The sequence below is a fragment of the Gorilla gorilla genome, chromosome 14 (assembly GCF_029281585.2).
Source record: "Gorilla gorilla gorilla isolate KB3781 chromosome 14, NHGRI_mGorGor1-v2.1_pri, whole genome shotgun sequence".
Lineage (NCBI taxonomy): Eukaryota > Metazoa > Chordata > Mammalia > Primates > Hominidae > Gorilla > Gorilla gorilla.
In genome coordinates, this window is record NC_073238.2 from 35052315 (window position 1) to 35070047 (window position 17733).

At 40.9% G+C, this 17733-nt stretch overlaps 1 protein-coding gene across 1 annotated transcript in view; it reads right to left on the reverse strand.

Moving 5' to 3' along the window:
- EEF1AKMT1 (EEF1A lysine methyltransferase 1) overlaps window positions 1-14937 on the reverse strand; it is a 45280-nt gene extending 30343 nt beyond the window's left edge. Inside the window, exon 1 of the mRNA XM_004054231.5 lies at window positions 14704-14937. The gene's annotated coding sequence lies outside the window, so the exon portion shown is untranslated. The remainder of the gene's footprint in view (window positions 1-14703) is intronic.
- Between the last annotated feature and the right edge of the window lie 2796 nt (window positions 14938-17733).

The following is a 17733-nucleotide window of genomic DNA, read 5'->3' on the forward strand; positions in this document are numbered from 1 at the left end:
TATGCATCCAACAAAGGACTAATATGCAGAATCTATAAGAAACTTAATTAAATCAGCCGGGCGCAGTGGCTCACGCCTGTAATCGCAGCACTTTGGGAGACGGAGGCGGGTGGATCATGAGGTCAGGAGATCGAGACCATCCTGGCTAACACAGTGAAACCCCGTCTCTACTAAAAAATACAAAAAATTCGCCAGGCGTGGTGGCGGGCGTCTGTAGTCCCAGCTACCCGGGAGGCTGAGGCAGGAGAATGGCGTGAACCTGGGAGGCGGAGCTTGCAGTAAGCCGAGATGGCGCTACTGCACTCCAGCCTGGGTGACAGAGCAAGACTCCGTCTCAAAAAAAAAACAAAAAACAAAAAACAAACAAAAAACGAAACAAACAAACAAAAAAAGAAACTGAATTAAATCAACAAGAAAAAAAACCAACAAGGAATTACATTAAAAAGTGGGCAAAGTACATGATTAATAGAAGGCATACAAGTGGCCAAGAAACATGAAAAAATGCTCAGCATCACTATCAGAGAAGTGCAAATTAAAATCACAATGAGATGCCATCTCACACCAGTCGGAATGGCTGTTATTAAAAAGTCAAAAAATAGGACGGGCACAGTGGCTCATGCCTGTAATCCCAGCACTTTGGGAGGCCAAGGCCAGTGGATCACGAGGTCAGGAGATTGAAACCATCCTAGCTAACACAGTCAAACCCTGTCTCTACTAAATATACAAAAAATTTAGCCAGGCGTGGTGGCGGGCACCTGTAGTCCCAGCTACTCGGGAGGCTGAGGCAGGAGAATGGCGCGAACCCGGGAAGCGGAGCTTGCAGTGAGCCGAAATCGCGCCACTGCACCCCAGCCTGGGGAACAGAGCGAGACTCTGTCTCCAAAAAAAAAAAAAAAAAAAAAAAAGAAGTCAAAAAATAACAGATGTGGGCAAGGATATGAGAAAAGGGAATGCTTATACACTGCTGGTATGAATGTAAGTTAGCTAATCCTATGTAAAACAAAAAGACCCCTGTACTAGGCTGTTTATTGCAGGACTATTCACAATAGTAAAGCCATGGAATCAACCTAAGTGTCCTATCAAAGATGGGCTGGATAAAGAAAATGTGCTACATATACACCATGGAATAGTACACAGCCATAAAAAAGAGTGAAATCATGTCCTTTGCAGCAACATGGATGCAGCTAGAGGCTATTATCCTACGTGAATTAAAAGAGAAACAGAAAACCAAATACCACATGCTCTCACTTGTAGACGGGAGCTAAACAATGGGTACAGGTGGACATAAAGACAGAAATAATAGATACTAGGGACTCCAAAAGAGGAGCCGGAAAGAGTGGGGGAAGGATTGAAAAAAACTACCCTATCAGATATTATGTTCAATATTGGGTGATGGGTTCACTAGAAACCCAAACTCCAGTATCACCCAATACACCCTGCACATGTATGCCCTGAATCTAAAATTAAAAATAAAATATGTTTTAAAATTTAAAAATATACATATTCTAAAAAATTAAAAAGAATATACAGATAAAACATCAAAATAATGGACATACTTAATGCTGATGAGAAGGTAGTGATATTAGTATACTCTCTAATTTAGATAACAATTTAAATTGGCATAATCTTTTGGAAAGGAATCTGATAATTTGGACATAAATATTTCTATTTTTCTACACCAATTCTCATTCCTAAGCTTTCTACTCTGAAATAATCACAGATTCACAGGAATTTGCAAAAATAATGAAGGTCCATCCCATGTATCCTTCCACCTATTTTTCCACAATGGTAGTAACTTATATAACTACAGTGCATTGTCAAACCAGGAAATGAACAGTACAATCCACAGAGCTCGTTCAGTTCACCAGTTTTACACACATTTATTTGCAGGCATATGCACATGTGTATAGGTTTATATAATGCTATCACATGTAGATTCATGAAAACACTTCCATGGATAAGAGACAGAATATTCCAGCACCAAAGAGATGAGTTGTACTACCTTTTTAAAGTCATTCCCATCCTCTCCCACCTCAATCTCCATTCTTAACCCCTGGAAAGCATTTGTTCTCCGTTTCAATAATTTTGTCACTTTAGATAAATGGAATCATACATTATATAACTTGAGATTGTCATTTTTCACTCAGCATGGTTTAAAATTTACCCAGGTTGTTCTGTGTATCAATAGTTTATTCCTTTTTATTGCTGAGTAGTAATCCATAGTATGGCCACACTTAACCATTCACCCACTAAAACATTTGGGTTGTTTCCAATTTTAAGGTATTACAAATAGAGCTGTTGTGAACATTCCTGTAAAATGTATAGGAATTTTCATTTTCATTTCTCTGGATAAATGCTCAAGAGTATGATGTTGGATTTTATGGTTAGAGTGTGTTTATTTTGAGGACATCAAACAATTTATTTCATGATGATACATTATAAGAGGGTTTCATCAAATGAAGAACTGAATCCCTGTACTATGAGGTTTACTGTGGCCAGAGAAGTCAGGATTCTCTTTGCAGTCATGTAGTTGTTTTTGAAATGCCTATTGAAGTGAAATGTGCAAATTTTAAAACATTTGTATTGAGATCTAATTCATATACCATACAATTCATCTATTTAAAGTGTATAATTCAGGTGGAATGTGGGAGGCTGAGACAGGAGGATCACTTGAGCCTAGGAGCAGCCTGGGCAATACAGTGAGACCTTGTCTCTACAAAAATGTTTTTAAAAATTAGCTGAGTGTGATGGCATGTGCCTGTAGACCCAGCTACATGGGAGGCTGTGGTGGGAGGATCACTTGAGTCTGGAGGCATAGGATGCAGTGAGCCAAGATCATACCACTGTATTTCAGCCTGGGTAACAGAACAAGAACCTTTATTTTTTGGGGTCTTCCAATCCATAAAACATGGCACACCTCTCCATTTATTTAGTTCATCTGTGATTTATTTCATCAGTCTTTTTTTTTTTTTAAATTTGAGGCAGAGTCTTGCTCTGTTGCCCAGGCTGGAGTGCAGTGGTGCATTCTTGGCTCACTGCAACCTCCACCTCCTGGGTTCAAGCGATTCTCCCTGCTTCAGCAGCATCCCCAGTAGCTGGAATTACAGGCACTTGCCACCATGCCCAGCTAAATTTTTTTGCATTTTTAGTAGAGATGGGGTTTCACATGTTGGCCAGGCTAGTCTCGAACTCCTAACCTCAAGTGATCCGCCCACCTTGGCCTCCCAAAGTGCTGGGATTACAGGCGTGAACCATCGTGCCTGGCCAGGACTTCTAGTGAGCTGAATAGGAGTGATAAGAGCAGATATCCTACACTTGTCCCAGATTTTAAGTGGGAAAGCATTCAATCTTTCACCATTAAATATGATGCAGCCACAACCTTCTGGGCTCAAGTGATCTTTCCACCTCAGCCTCCCAAGCAGCTGGGACTACAGGCATGCGCCACCATGCCTGGCTAACATTTTTATTTTTTGTAGAGATGGGGTCCCACTCTGGTGCCCAGGCTGGTCTCAAACTCCTGAGCTCAAGTGTTCCTCCTGCCTCAGCCTCCGAAAGTGCTGGGATTACAGGTGTGAGTCACTACACCCAGGGTGTAGATGTTCTATGTTAAGATGAGGACATTCCCTTTATTAGTAGTTTGCCAAGTTTCATCATGAATGGGTGTTGAATTTTCAAGTAACTTTTTGATATCAACTTATACGATCATGTGATTTTTCTTTAACCTCATGATATAAATTAAACTGATTATCTATTAAACCAGTCTCACATTCGTGGAATAGGTTCCACTTAACTGATTCTTCTTATGTATTGCTAAATCATATTTACTAATATTTTGCTGAGGATTTCGTCACCTATCTTCATGAGGTATATTGGTCTATTGTTTTCGGTCTTTGTATTGTCTTTGGTTTTGGTAACAAGGTAATATTGGTCTCATCAAATAAACTAGAAATGTCTCCTCTTCTATTTTCTGGAAAAGACTGTGTACAATCAGTGCTAATGCAATAAACATTTGGTAAATTTTTTCAGTGAAATCATGTGCTATGGATTCAATTGACACACCACCCCTCTCCTACCCTGCACCCCATTTATATGTTAAAGCCTTAACCCTCATTGTAATTATATCTGGAGATGCTAGGTTGGTGCAAAGGTAATTGCTGTTTCTGCCATTACTTTTAGCCACCCAGTCTACGCTATTTTGTTATAGCATCCCTAGCATTTAAGGCCCGAAATTTTTCTTTGGTTTTTTTTTTTTTTTGAAACAGAATTTTGCTATTGTTGCCCAGGCTGGAGTACAATGGCTCGATCTCAGCTCACGGCAAACTCCGCCTCCTGGGTTCAAGCGATTTTCCAGCCTCAGCCTCCCAAATAGCTGGGATTACAGGTGCCTACCACCCAACCTGGCTAATTTTTGCATTTTTAGTAGAGATGGAGTTTCACCATGTTGGCCAGGCCAGTCTCAAACTCCTGACCTCTGGTGATCTGCCCGCCTAGGCCTCCCAAACTGCTGAGATTACAGGCATGAGCCACCATGCCTGGCCTGAAAATTTCTTGTATGAGAGGCCTTTAACTGCAAATTCAATTTAATACTTACACGGCTATTCACATTATCAATTTCATATGGGGTGAGTTCTGGTAGTTTGTAGTTTCAATGAATTGGTCCGCTTCATCTAAGTTGTTAAAATTTATCTGTATAGAGATGTTTATAGCAGTCCCCAATTATTTCTAATGTCTTTAGGATCTGTACTGATATCCCCATTTCATTCCTAATGTCAGTAATTTCTGTTTTCTCTTTTTTCTTACTAAAGGTTCATCAATTCTATTGATCTCTTTTAAAAAATAAGTTTTTGCATCATTGACTTTATTTTCAATTTCATTGATTTCTGCCTTTCATTTCCTTCCTTCTACTTGCTTTGCATTTGTTTTAAACTACCTTTTTGTTCTGGGAGTTTAGAACACTGTTTTGAGACCTTTCTTCTAATTTAAGTGTTTAGTACTTTAAATTCCCTTTTAGCAACATCCCAGCAAATTTTTGTCCTTTTTCACCCATTTTCATTCAGTTCAGTGTACTTTTAAATTTCTCTCTGGCCCATATATTTAGAAGTACACTGTTTAATTTCCAAGTGTTTGGAGATTTTCCTATTAGGTTTTCTAGCATGTATAATTTCAACACTTTTTAAAAATGCTGGTTTGTGTAATAGCTATGGATATGGTCTATGTTGGTGAAATATTCCATGAATACTTGAAAACTGTGTATTTTGATGTTGTTGGGTGAAGGTTATATAAATGTGAATAGATCCTTTTGGTTAATGGTGTTATTAAGTCCCCTGTATCCTTGCTGGTTTCCCATCTAGCAGTTCTATCGATTGCTGAGAGGGAATTGAAGTACCCAGCTGTAATTGTGGATTTGTCTATTTCCTTTCAGTTCTATCAGTTTTTATTTCATGCTTCATGTAATTTAAATTGTTCTCATTTGGTGCATACATACTTAGAATTGTTGTTTGTTCTTGATGAATTCACTCTTTTTATCATTATGTAATTCTGTTGTTGTTGTTGTTCCTAGTGACTTCTTTACTCTTATAAGTCTACTTTACCTGCTATCAATAAAAGTGCTCATGCTTTTAAAAAAAAGCTTCTATGGCATGTATTTTCCCCTTCCTTTCACTTTCAACGCACACACACACACACACACACACACACACCCTGCTAATTTTGAAGTGAGTTTCTTGTGGGCAGCATATAGTTTTCGTCTAAAAAAAAAATCCTGGCCAGGCACAGTGGCTCACGCCTGTTATCCCAGCACTTTGGGAGGCTGAGGCGGGTGGATCACGAGGTCAGGAGTTCGAGACCAGCCTGGTCAACATAATGAAACCCCGTGTCTACTAAAAATACAAAAAACTAGCCGGGCACGGTGGAGGGCACCTGTAATCCCAGCTACTCGGGAGGCTGAGGCAGGAAAATCGCTTGAACCCGGGAGGCAGAGGTTACAGTGAGCGAGATCGTGCCATTGCACTCCAGCCCAGGCAACAGTGCAAGACTCCAACTCGAAAATAAAATAAAAATAAAAACTAAATCCTTACTGATAAGCTCCTTTATTGGTGCATCTGGACCTTTTACACTTAATGTTATTATTGATATATTGTGCTTAAGCCTATTTCATTATTTGCTTTCTGTTTCTTCCCTTGGTTTTTTTGTTTGTTTTTTGTTTTTTTTGTTTGTTTGTTTAGATAGAGTTTCACTCTTTCGCCCAGGCTGGAGTGCAGTGGTGCACTCTCGGCTCACTGCAACCTCCGCCTTCTAGTTTCACACGATTCCCCTGCCTCAGCCTCCCCAGTAGCTGCAATTACAAGTGCCCGCCACCACACCTGGCTATTTTTTGTATCTTTTAGTAGAGACGGGATTCACCACGTTGGCCAGGCTGGTCTCGAACTCCTGACCTCGTGATCCACCTGCCTTGGGCTCCCAAAGTGCTGGGATTACAGGCATGAGCCACTGCGTCTGGCCTCTTCTCTTGGTTTTAATTCCTGTTTCCTTTTCTAGCTTTCATATATGTTTCTTGAATTTTTTTTTTTTAGAATTCTTTTATACCAAAAGACAAAACAGGAAAAACATTTCAACAGGCACTTTATAAAAGATGACATACAGATAATCAAACATCATATGAAAAGGTGTTCAACCTTGTCATGAGGGAATGCAAATTATAATCATGAGATACCACTATACACCTACCAGATTGACTGCAATTAAGAAGTCTAACATCAAGTAGGCATATAAATATATGAAAAGATGCTCAAAATAGAAATATGTAATAGAGGCTGGGCGTGGTGGCTCAAACCTGTAATCCCAGCACTTTGGGAGGCCAAGGTGGGCAGATCATGAGGTTAGGAGTTCAAGACCAGCCTGGCCAACATGGTGAAACCCCATCTCTACTAAAAATATGAAAAAATTAGCTGGGCATGTTGGCACTGCCTGTAATCTCAGCTATTTAGGAGGCTGAGGCAGGAGAATCACTTGAACCTGGGAGGTGGAGGTTGCAGTGAGCAGAGATCACAACACTGCACTCCAGCCTGGGTGACACAGTGAGACTCCATCTCAAAAAAAAAAAAAAAGGAAAGAAAAGAAAAAGAAAAAAAGAAATATGTAATAGAAAAAATTAAACTCAACTGAAACGTCCAACCATTAGACAGTATATAATGTTGTATATTCCTACAGTATAAATATATTCACTACATAGCAGTGAAAACATTTTATGAATCTATTTCTTTCTCCATTGCTAGCTTACTAGCTGTGACTCTGTTATTTAAGAGGTTGCTTAAGAATTATGGTATATGGCTGGGTGTGGTGGCTCACGTCTGTAATCCCAGCACTTTGGGAGGCCAAGGCAGGTGGATCACCTGAAGTCAGGAGTTTGAGACTAGCCTGACCAATATGGTGAAATCCTGTCTCAACTAAAAATACAAAAATTAGCCAGGTGTGATGGCAGGCACCTGTAGTCCCAGCTACTCAGGAGGCTGAGACAAGAGAATTGCTTGAACCCATGAGGCAGAGGTTGCAGCAAGCCAAGATCACACCACTGCACTCCAGCCTGGGTGACAGAGCAAGACTCCATCTCAAAAAAAAAAAAGAAAAAGAAAAAAACAGAAACTTAGAATAGTATACATAAATCCATTTCTCTTCTCCAAACTTTTGTGTTATTGTTGTCATACATTTTACTTTTACATTTGTTATAAATGCCACACTACATTGTTAAATTAAAAACTCATACATATATTTAACTCCTCATTCTGTTGTATAGATATTTCCAGATGGTGGGCCAGGCGCGGTGACTCACACCTGTAATCCCAGCACTTTGGGAGGCTGAGGTGGGCGGATCACGAGGTCAGGAGATTGAGACCATCCTGGCTAACACGGTGAAACCCCGTCTCCACTAAAAATACAAAAAATTAGCCGGGCGTTGTGGCAAGCACCTGTAGTCCCAGCTACTCGGGAGGCTGAGGCAGGAGAATGGCATGAACCTGGGAGGTGGAGCTTGCAGTGAGCCTAGATCTTGCCACTGCACTCCTGCCTGGGCGACAGAGCGAGATTCTGTCTCAAAAAAAAAAAAAAAAAAAAAAGGTATTTCCAGCTGGTGTCATTTTCCTTCTGCTTGAATGACTTCGTTGAACATTCCTTGTAGTATAATTCTGCTGGTGATGCATTCTCTCAGCTTGTGTTTCTGATAATGTCTTTTTAACTGTGGGTATAGAATTTGAGGTTGACAAGTTTTCTTTTGGTATTTTAAAGATAGTCCTCCACTGTCTGTTCACTGCATTGTTTCCACACATAAAATCTGCTGTAATTCTTATTTTTCTTCATGTCTTTCTTTTCTAATGGTTTTTAAGGTTTTTCTCTTTATTACTGGTTTTGGGTATTTGATTATGATGTGCCTTGGTGCGGTTTTTTACACGTTTCTTGTATTTTGTGTTTATTGAGCTTCTTAAATTTGGAAAAACTCTGACCATTATTTCCCAAGTAATCTTCTGCTGCCCTTCCCTTTCAGGGACTCCAATTATACATATATTTAGTAGCTTCATATTGTACCACAACTCTCTGATGCTTTCTTCATTTTAAACTTCTTTCTCTTTGTATTTCATTTGTGATAGCTTCTATTTCTGGTGTTCAAGTTTACTAATCTTCTATTCTTCTATGTCTAATCTATTAATCCCATACAGTGTAATTTTCACCACAGACATTTCATCTCAGACCTATCTCCAAAAGTTACATGAGTCTTTATTTGCATATTTCCAGTTCACATGTTCAATTTTCCTCTAGCTTTTTGAAAGTACAGGATATAAATTTATTTTAGCATCCTTGTCCACTACTTCTAACATATATCTATTCTGGGTCAGTTTCAGTGGACTGATTTTCCCATTATGGATTGTATTTTCTTGCTTTTTCACATGTCTGATAGTTTTTTTATTGAATGCCAGACATTGTGGATTTTAACTTGTATGCTGTATATTTCTGTATTCCTATGTAAGTATTCCTGAAACACAGGTTAGTTACTTGGAAACAATTTGATCTTTTCAGGTCTCATTTTTAAGACTGTTAGCTAAGAGCAGAGCAGCACTTAGTCTAGACTGATTACACCCCACTACGGAGGCAAAACCCTTTGAAGTACTCTATCCAATGCCCCATAAATTATGAGGTTTTCCAGTCCAGCTGGTAGAAAGACACTATTCTTGGTCTTGAATGAGTCAGGTATTGTTCCTTCAAATCTTTTCAGATGTTTACTTCCCTATCTTCCAGTAGTTTCTCAAGGAGGTCCCTCTGCAGATACCTGGAGTTCTTTCTCTATTCTCTCTGGTACTCAGCCTTCCACTCTAGCCATCTTGGCCTACCCAGATTCTCAGCTATTGTTAGGGTATTTTATGTGTGGCCCAAGACAATTCTTCTTCCAGTGTGGCCCAGGGAAGCCAAAAGATTGGACACCTCAATCTTTTGAAGGGTCTACTGGAAGGCTTAGATGGTAAACAGTGTTTAATTTCAGCGAATTTCAGCTCTCTGATCAGCAGCAGCTACCCATTCTCACCCTCCAGCCCCCTGACAAGCAGCTATGCATGCATTCTTGTTTTAAATCTTAATTTATAAAGGTGACAGAGAGGACATGGAGAGATCAATGCCATTGAAAAGAAAGTTTAATGTTACAATTCTCCCCAGAAATGAGGGTCATGGCATGCCACAGGGGGCCACATGAAACTCTGTCACAAGCAGAGACCACAAAGCAGAGAGACGACCTGAGACTATGCCTTTATTGCTAAGTCAGTGGGATGGATCTAGGTGGGGATGTCCCCTGTTGGGCATAAAGCAAAAATAGACATTCTATGGTTGTCACTGGGAAGTCTGTGATATGAGTTTTGTGCACCCACGAGAGAGGGCTTAAAAGGATGATGTAAACAACTTTAGCCTTTAGTTTGTCCCTGTAATTAATATATGTCAAATAGGCAAACACAAAATCTAAGTAAACACAGAATAGTTCCAGGAGCAGCTTGGCTATGCACACATTCAGGAAACACCTTGCATAAAACTTACAGGAACCATCTGTCTTTCAAACATTGGAATAATCTGTTCTGACTCCCTTTGCTGCTTCTGATAAGAAAGCCAAAGATGCAGGTGGCAGCCATTGTTGCAAGCCCCTCTCCCTCTGGCTAAAGTGACCTCCAGCAGATTTAAAGGGCCAGCACCTTTCCCCCATGCTTCTACTTTTCTTTTATCCCTTCGGGAAGCCAGATATCTAAGGACTGAGACATTCAAACACAACTGCATATACAGGGGAATTTAGAAAGCCATTACACATGCCCAGGGAAAGGCATGGGCTCAAAAAATACCTGAGAAGATCTTAAGTTTACAACTCGTGCTGATCCCCAGCAAAAGACAGCCTACAAAACCCAAAAAACATAACAAAAACCCAGCAAAATCTGATGAAGGGAGAACAATATGGCTTCCAGAGTTATCACATTATTACTCAAATGCCTTATTTTTCAACATAAAAATTACAAGGTACACAAAGAAACAGGAAAGTACAGCCCATTCAAAGGAAAAAAAAAATAAAGAGAAACCATCCCTGAGAAAGACTAGATGGTGGGCCTCATAGACAAAGACTTTAAAATAACTATCTTAAAGATTCTCAGATAACTAAAGAAAGGTGTAGAGAAAGTGAGGAAAATGACATATGAACAAAATGGAAATATAAATAAAGAGACAGAAAACATAAAAAGAGACTAAGTAGAAATTCTGGAGCTGAAAAGTACAATAATGAAATGAAAAACTAACTAGAGGAATTAAAAGCAGTTTTGAGCAGGCAGAAGAGAATCAGCAAGCATGAATATAGGAAAATGAAATATATACATACAATGGAATATGATTCCCTTGGAAAAGAAGGAAATTCTGATATATGCTACAATGTGGATAAACCTTCAGGACATTATGCTAAGTGAAATAAGCCAGTCATTTAAAAAAATACTGCATAACTCCATGTATATGAAGTATCTAGAGTAGTCAAAATCAGAGAGGCAGAAAGTAGAATTGTGGTTGCTAGGGGCTGGCGGGGAGGGGAGAATAGGGTTTAATGGGTGTACTGTTCAGTTTTATAAGATGAAAAGTGATGGATTATCTACTTTTAAGGTTTTTATACTTAGAACTAAAAATAATTTCAGTCAACACGGGGTTGTCTATAGAAGTCCCACCAAAGAATGGTACAAATGCTTGAAATGAATAGTTCTAGTTTACTGCAATAAGCAAAAGCACAAAAACACATTTTCAGGAAAGCATACCAGGACCCAACAGGCCGGAAAATTTCCAAGTAAAAATTCCAAAGATTAGCTTGTGTGCATGCTGAACTGCGAAAACATGGCAAAATGATCTGCAAACAACTAAAAGGTTTCAATTTGGTATTTCAGAATTGTGAGTTCTTTTCATTCAGGAAAAAAATCAGGGAACTAGTAAAAGCCAATATTGCCTGGCAAAATTGAAGAGTACAAGTTCCTTAAAAAAGGCTGCACCACAATACTGCCTAGAACTGAAAGAAAAATAAAAGTGTGTTTGTGTGTGTATATGAGTGTGTCCATATACATATGCAGACACATACATACACACATATGCATATATATTTATCCTTGACATATAAATTCTTTTTTTTTTTTTGAGACAGGGTTTCACTCTGCTGCCCAGGCTGGAGTGCAGTGGTGCGATTGTGGCTCCCTGCAGCCTCAAATTCCCCAGCTCAAGCAATTACCCCAGCTCAGCCTCCTGAGTAGCTGGGACTACAGATGCACACTACCATGTCCAGCTAATTTTTGTAGAGACGGGGGTCTCGTCATGTTGCCCAGGCTGGTCCTGAACTCCTCGATTCAAGTGATCTACCCACCTTGTTCTCCCAAAGTGCTAAGATTACAAACATGAGCCATTATGCCTAGCCAATTCCATTTTTATTAGTACGTTCCACAGCTGCGTCACTGAAGAAGGGCTTTTAAATAACAGCCTGTACTTGTTAATCACTTAGAAATAAAACATGAAAACCAAAAAGGAACCAGTTGACTATAAATGCAAAACAAGGAATTCCAAAGAGCAATTTAATAAAATTGTCGACTTTCATAGCTGTAAAAGGCAATTAAGTTCCAATCTATATAAGAATTTGATCCCAAAATAAAAGTATAAAGAGTACCAAATCCATTCCTTTGATAATCATTTTCTACCCTGTAGAAAAGCACTGTTCTTGGTGATGAGTCTCAAAGTCCTTATTCTCTTGGAGCTTACATTCTAGAGAGGAAAAGACAGACTAAAACAATACATATGAAATAAATGTTAGATGACAATAAGATTAATGGAGGAACACATGGACAGCATAGGGGGCTGCAATTTTAGGAATCGTAGAAGTTTCCTACATTGTTAAAGTGAGTTCAAAAGTGCATCACTTCTTCTAATGAGGAAAACTGAAATCTGTTAGCAAGATAAACATCAAAGATTAAATGAAATGGCCGGGAGTGGTGGCTCATGCCTGTAATCCAAGCACTTTGGGAGATCGAGGCGGGCAGATCACCTGAGGTAAAGAATTCGGGATCAGCCTGGCCAACGTGGTGAAACCCTGTCTCTACTAAAAATACAAAAATTACCCAGGCGTGGTGGCAGGCACCTATAGTGCCAGCTACTCAGGAGGCTGAGACAGGAGAATCGCTTGAACCCAGGAGATGGAGGTTGCAGTCAGCTGAGATCTCGCCATTGCACTCCAGCCTGAATGACAGGAGTGAGACTACATTTCAAAAAAAAAAAAATTAAATTAAATGAACCTATTTTTAACTATTTTTTAAATCACTATTTTATCATATCTTTATTATTTTTAAAATTTCTAAGGGGGTTTATGAGATTTTTCAAATCCAAAAGAGCTGGGAAGTACTGTGTTATATTATTATTATTTTTAAATTTTTTCTGGCTAGTCTGGGCACACTGTCTATGGCTGGCCCTGCCGCACAAGTGGCAGTAAAAAAAATTTTTTTCTTTAGATTTTAAAATTTGTACCTATGGATTATATTGAAATTATATTATTATTAAACTGACCTTGGACCTTATGTGGCTCAGACTCTAAATCAGCAGTTCTCACAGAACGAGGAGCCCTTTTGTCGCTAAGGGGAACATCTGGCAATGCCTAGAGACATTTTTGGTTGCCGTAAATGGGAAGGAGGGTGCTACTGGCATCAGGTGGGTAAAAGCTGCTGAACTTAAAATTCACAGGACAGCCCTCCACATTAAAGAAGTATCCCGCCCTACAAGCTGCAGTTGAGAAATTCTAGGTTAGGCAGACACATGGCGAACACCAACGGTAAGGTGGAGGCCCTCTATAGAGAAGCACCATTCACGCCATGGGATCAGAGTGGAGGGCCTGAGTGGGGAGAGGAGTGAAAGAGCAGGTGGAGCTTCAACTCGGCCTGAGGAAAAGGTAAGGATGAAGAGTGAAGACTTCAGAAAGATGGAACAGCATGAGCAAAGGGGCGGACACGTTGGCTTGCAGCATAAGCAGGGATTAGCTGGCTTCTCAGGGGCTGTGGTTAGTCTCTTTTTGGATAAAATTACTCAATTTCCATGTTATCAAATTTAATTAGGGCAAAACCACCATACTGTAATTTCAACATTCATTCTTGTGTGAAATTAGGTTAAGATAGTGTGATCCAGAGGAAAGAGCATTAACCTAGGAGCCATCCCAGGCTCCAGTAAACCGCAGGAGAGCAAGGCTCCCTCTATGAATGGGTAAGGCCTAGATATTCTCCAAATACTTTTTATAAATTGCTGGATGATTCTACCCTTAATCCAATTTACGTCCACAAAAGGGCCAAAGGTTTTCATTCTGTTTTCATCTTTGAGTCCCCCTGCCTCAAACAGTTCCTTCCTTCTTGCTTTCCAGAATTCTATTTATCCTGTTTTTAAATTAACTTTAAAAAGGAGGTAAAGCTTACAATGAAATGCAGGTCGTACGTGTGCAGTGCGACGTTGTGATGTACGCCCCAAGTAACCACAACCCCTATAAGGAAGGCCTTCCTGTCTGACATGTGGCTCCCTCCCGGTAGGGACCCGCGATCGTCCCAGCACTTCTTCTGCACCTCCGAAGCTACTGCCCGTTTCGCAGTAAAGCCGCCCGCGTCCTAGTCTACTCCACCTCGCAGCCCCCGCATCCTGCAGGGGACCTGCCTCAGAAGCCCCAGCGACAGGCGCCGCGGGTGCCCGCCCTCCAGGAGCGGACAGTCAGGCCTGGGCATTTCGCGAACTCCATCAGCGAACTTCTGAGGGCAAAGATGAAAAGGACAGCAGGCCGAGTCCTGTTTCTACTCGGAGGGAAGGGAGGCCTCCACGCACTGCCGTAGCCTGGGGGTTAATTTCCCCGTCAGCACCAAGGCTGCCTAAGGCCCGGGCGCCAACGTGCGCGGCACAGGACGCGGCCCCTTCCGGCGACCGGGACACGAGGCCCAACAGCGCCTAACACAGCAACCAGGATCCACTCTCAGGCCGGCGCCAGCTCCTTCCCTCAGGAATCCGCCAGCCACTGCTAATTAAACTCTTCCACCACTACCACCCTGGAAAAAAGGTGAGAAACAAACACACAAAAGGCACCTAACCCAGTCCAAAACCCCTCGGCAGCGCGCAGCCAACCCTACAGCTGCGCCCGAACCCGCCACTCACCAGCCGCGCGTGCGCAGTCGCCCAGACTCGCCGTGTGCAGTGGGAGTGGCTAGCCAGAGTCTCGCTAGCGCAGGCGCAGGCCCTCCCGCCCAGGCCCTTGCGCAAGGCAGGCCATCTCCCCGCAGCGTCTCAATCCCGCGTTTACAACTCTGAGGGCCGTCTCCAGCCTGGAGTCGTTCCTTCACTTGTCTCATCAGCTGCCCCCAAGAATGGTAGCAAAAAAAAAAAAAAAAAAAAAAAAAAATGAAGGCCCTGGCAGGGCGCGGTGGCTCACGCCTGTAATCCCAACACTTTGGGAGGCCGAGGCGGGCGGATCACCTGAGGTCAGGAGTTCGAGACCAGCCTTACCAACATGGTGAAACCTCGTCTCTACTAAAAAATACAAAAATTAGCTGGCCGTGGTCGCGTGCGCCTGTAATCCCAGCTACCCAGGAGGCTGAGGCAGGAGACTCGCTGGAACCCGGGAGGCAGAGGCTACAGTGAGCCGAGATCGCACCACAGCTACTCCAGCCTGGGCGACAGAGCAAGGCAACATCTAAAAAAAAAAAAAATTTAAGATCCTAATTAAAGTTAAACCCACTATTTTGCACTGAGTCACGTAGATTTTCAAAGTCAAGGCTTCATTGGTCGATTGTCTGCTCAGTCTTTTTAAATCAAATCGTTGACTTTAAATGTTGACATCAAATTGAGGCTTTGGTAAAATTGACAGGATTGGCGGTAGCGGGGGGGAACCTTTAAAACTCGTTGGTCTTTCAGAGTCTTCAGTTTTGAATGAGTTGGTCAATATATGTATTTAGACATCAAGCGCCTTAAGTATGTATGATTTTTGTCAACAACACCTTAATTATCTGGCACATACAGGCACTGATTATTAAAAGGTTCCCTTAAGTTTTAGCAGCTACCAAATTATAAGTGATACAAAGTATTTGTTTCCAATTCCCCAAGAAATCAATCTATATTATGCTCCTACCCTCTTTTTCCTCCATTTTCTTTACCAATTTCATGATCTTGCTAAATTTTATATATTCTGCTGAGCAATGTGAAAATCCTTTCTGGTATAAGGTAAGGATATAAACTGTTCAGCTGGCAAATGATGCTATTCAGTAAGCAGTTAATGAAACAGGTTTATAACATTGGGTGTACTATAATTTCTATTTTAAGAACTGTTTCCAGTTTATAATAACCCATGCTACATTTTGACTTTGTTTTGAATTGATGACAAGTCTATTAACCAAATATTTCAAGATCAGGTGTATTCTGGAAAAGGAACAGGAAGAAAATATATTTAAAAAACTAAAAAATTTAACACAAACTGAGAAACAATAACCAACTTTTATGAGTGCATTTTTTATGGAGGTGGTGTTCAATAAACAAGACTGCCCTAGCTTATAACTACTTTAACAGAAGTTTACATTCAGTCAAATTGAGTCTGAAACAGTAGATCATTTTCTTTCAAAGCTGACATTGCTTTAATAGCATGTAAGACATGTTATCTTCATGTATTTTACTATATACTATTTTTACTATGAAAGTGACCACAGATGTCAGAGTTTTTTGTACCTTCACTAGACCTGATTGCTCAGACAGCATGACAGTAATATAGTAAGATTCATATTTTCCTGGTGAAACCTATGCACTGTAATTTAATGGTTTTTGCAAATCATAAACATGTAAAATATCAAAGGAGTACTTATTCTCATTAAAGGGGAAATTACTTGTCCAGTTATATTGGACATGAAGGATGTCTTCAATTCAGGAATTATTCCTTTTGTGTATTCACCAGTGATTTTTGTTCGTCTTGCTTCTCTTCAGAAATGGTGTAAAAAAGAAAGTAAACCAGACTTGGGACTAGGTGCAGGGCTCACGCCAGTACTTTGGGAGGCCAAGGTGAGCAGATCACCTGAGGTCAGGAGTTTGAGACCAGCCTGGTCAACATGGCGGAACTCCATCTCTACCAAAAATACAAAAATTAGCCCGGTGTGGTGGCACACGCCTGTATTCCCAGCTACTTGGGAGGCTGAGGCAGGAGAATCGCTTACAGCCGGGAGGTAGAGGTTGCAGTGAGTCAAGATCACGCCATTGCACTCCAGCCTGGGTGACAGAGGGAGCCTCTGTCTCAAAAAAACAAAACAAAACAAAACAAACCACACTAGACTCAGTTTTTCTTAAAACAACAACAAATTACCTGTAAGTACAAAAACAGATACAGGTGTTTGTTTTTCTTCCATTGAGTGCTTTATCACAGAGTTATTCGAATTATCCTAAGCATGTTGCAAAGGATATTCCTTAGATTTCTAGTCCTGTAAGGTACTTTGAGAAAAGACTGTATAAAGTAAAATGAGGAAAATCTGATTAAACTCTTCTTCTGAGTTTCACCATAGGCATTAATGTATTAAAGCCTTCAACTTAATGCACTAAAGAAACCTGTTTTATTTATCAAAACGTATTTAACAACAATTATTTAAAAAAATTACTAATGAAACTCAGTTTGGGAATCACCGTTAGGATTTTTTTTTTTTTTTTTTTTTTGAGACGGAGTCTCGCTCTGTCGCCCAGGCTGGAGTGCAGTGGCGCGATCTCGGCTCACTGCAAGCTCCGCCTCCCGGGTTCACGCCATTTTCCTGCCTCAGCCTCCCGAGTAGCTGGGGCCACAGCTGCCCGCCACCACGCCTGGCTTTTTTTTTTTTTTTTTTGTATTTTTAGTAGAGACAGGGTTTCACCGTGTTAGCTAGGGTGGTCTCGATCTCCTGACCTCGTGATCCGCCCACCTCGGCCCCCCAAAGTGCTGGGATTACAGGCGTCAGCCACCGCACGCCCGGCCAGGATTTTTTCATTGTTGTAGAAATAATAGGTGCCTATTCAGCAGAAAATAAAATCCTTGTTGCTGTGGTTTGAATAGCTCCCTTGCAAAATTCAACTGTTGCCAATGTGCCAGTATGAAGAGGTGGGGCCTTTAAGAGGTGATTAGGCCAAGAGAGTTCCTCCCTAATGAATAAAATTAGGTCCCATTACAAAGGGGCTTGAAGGAGG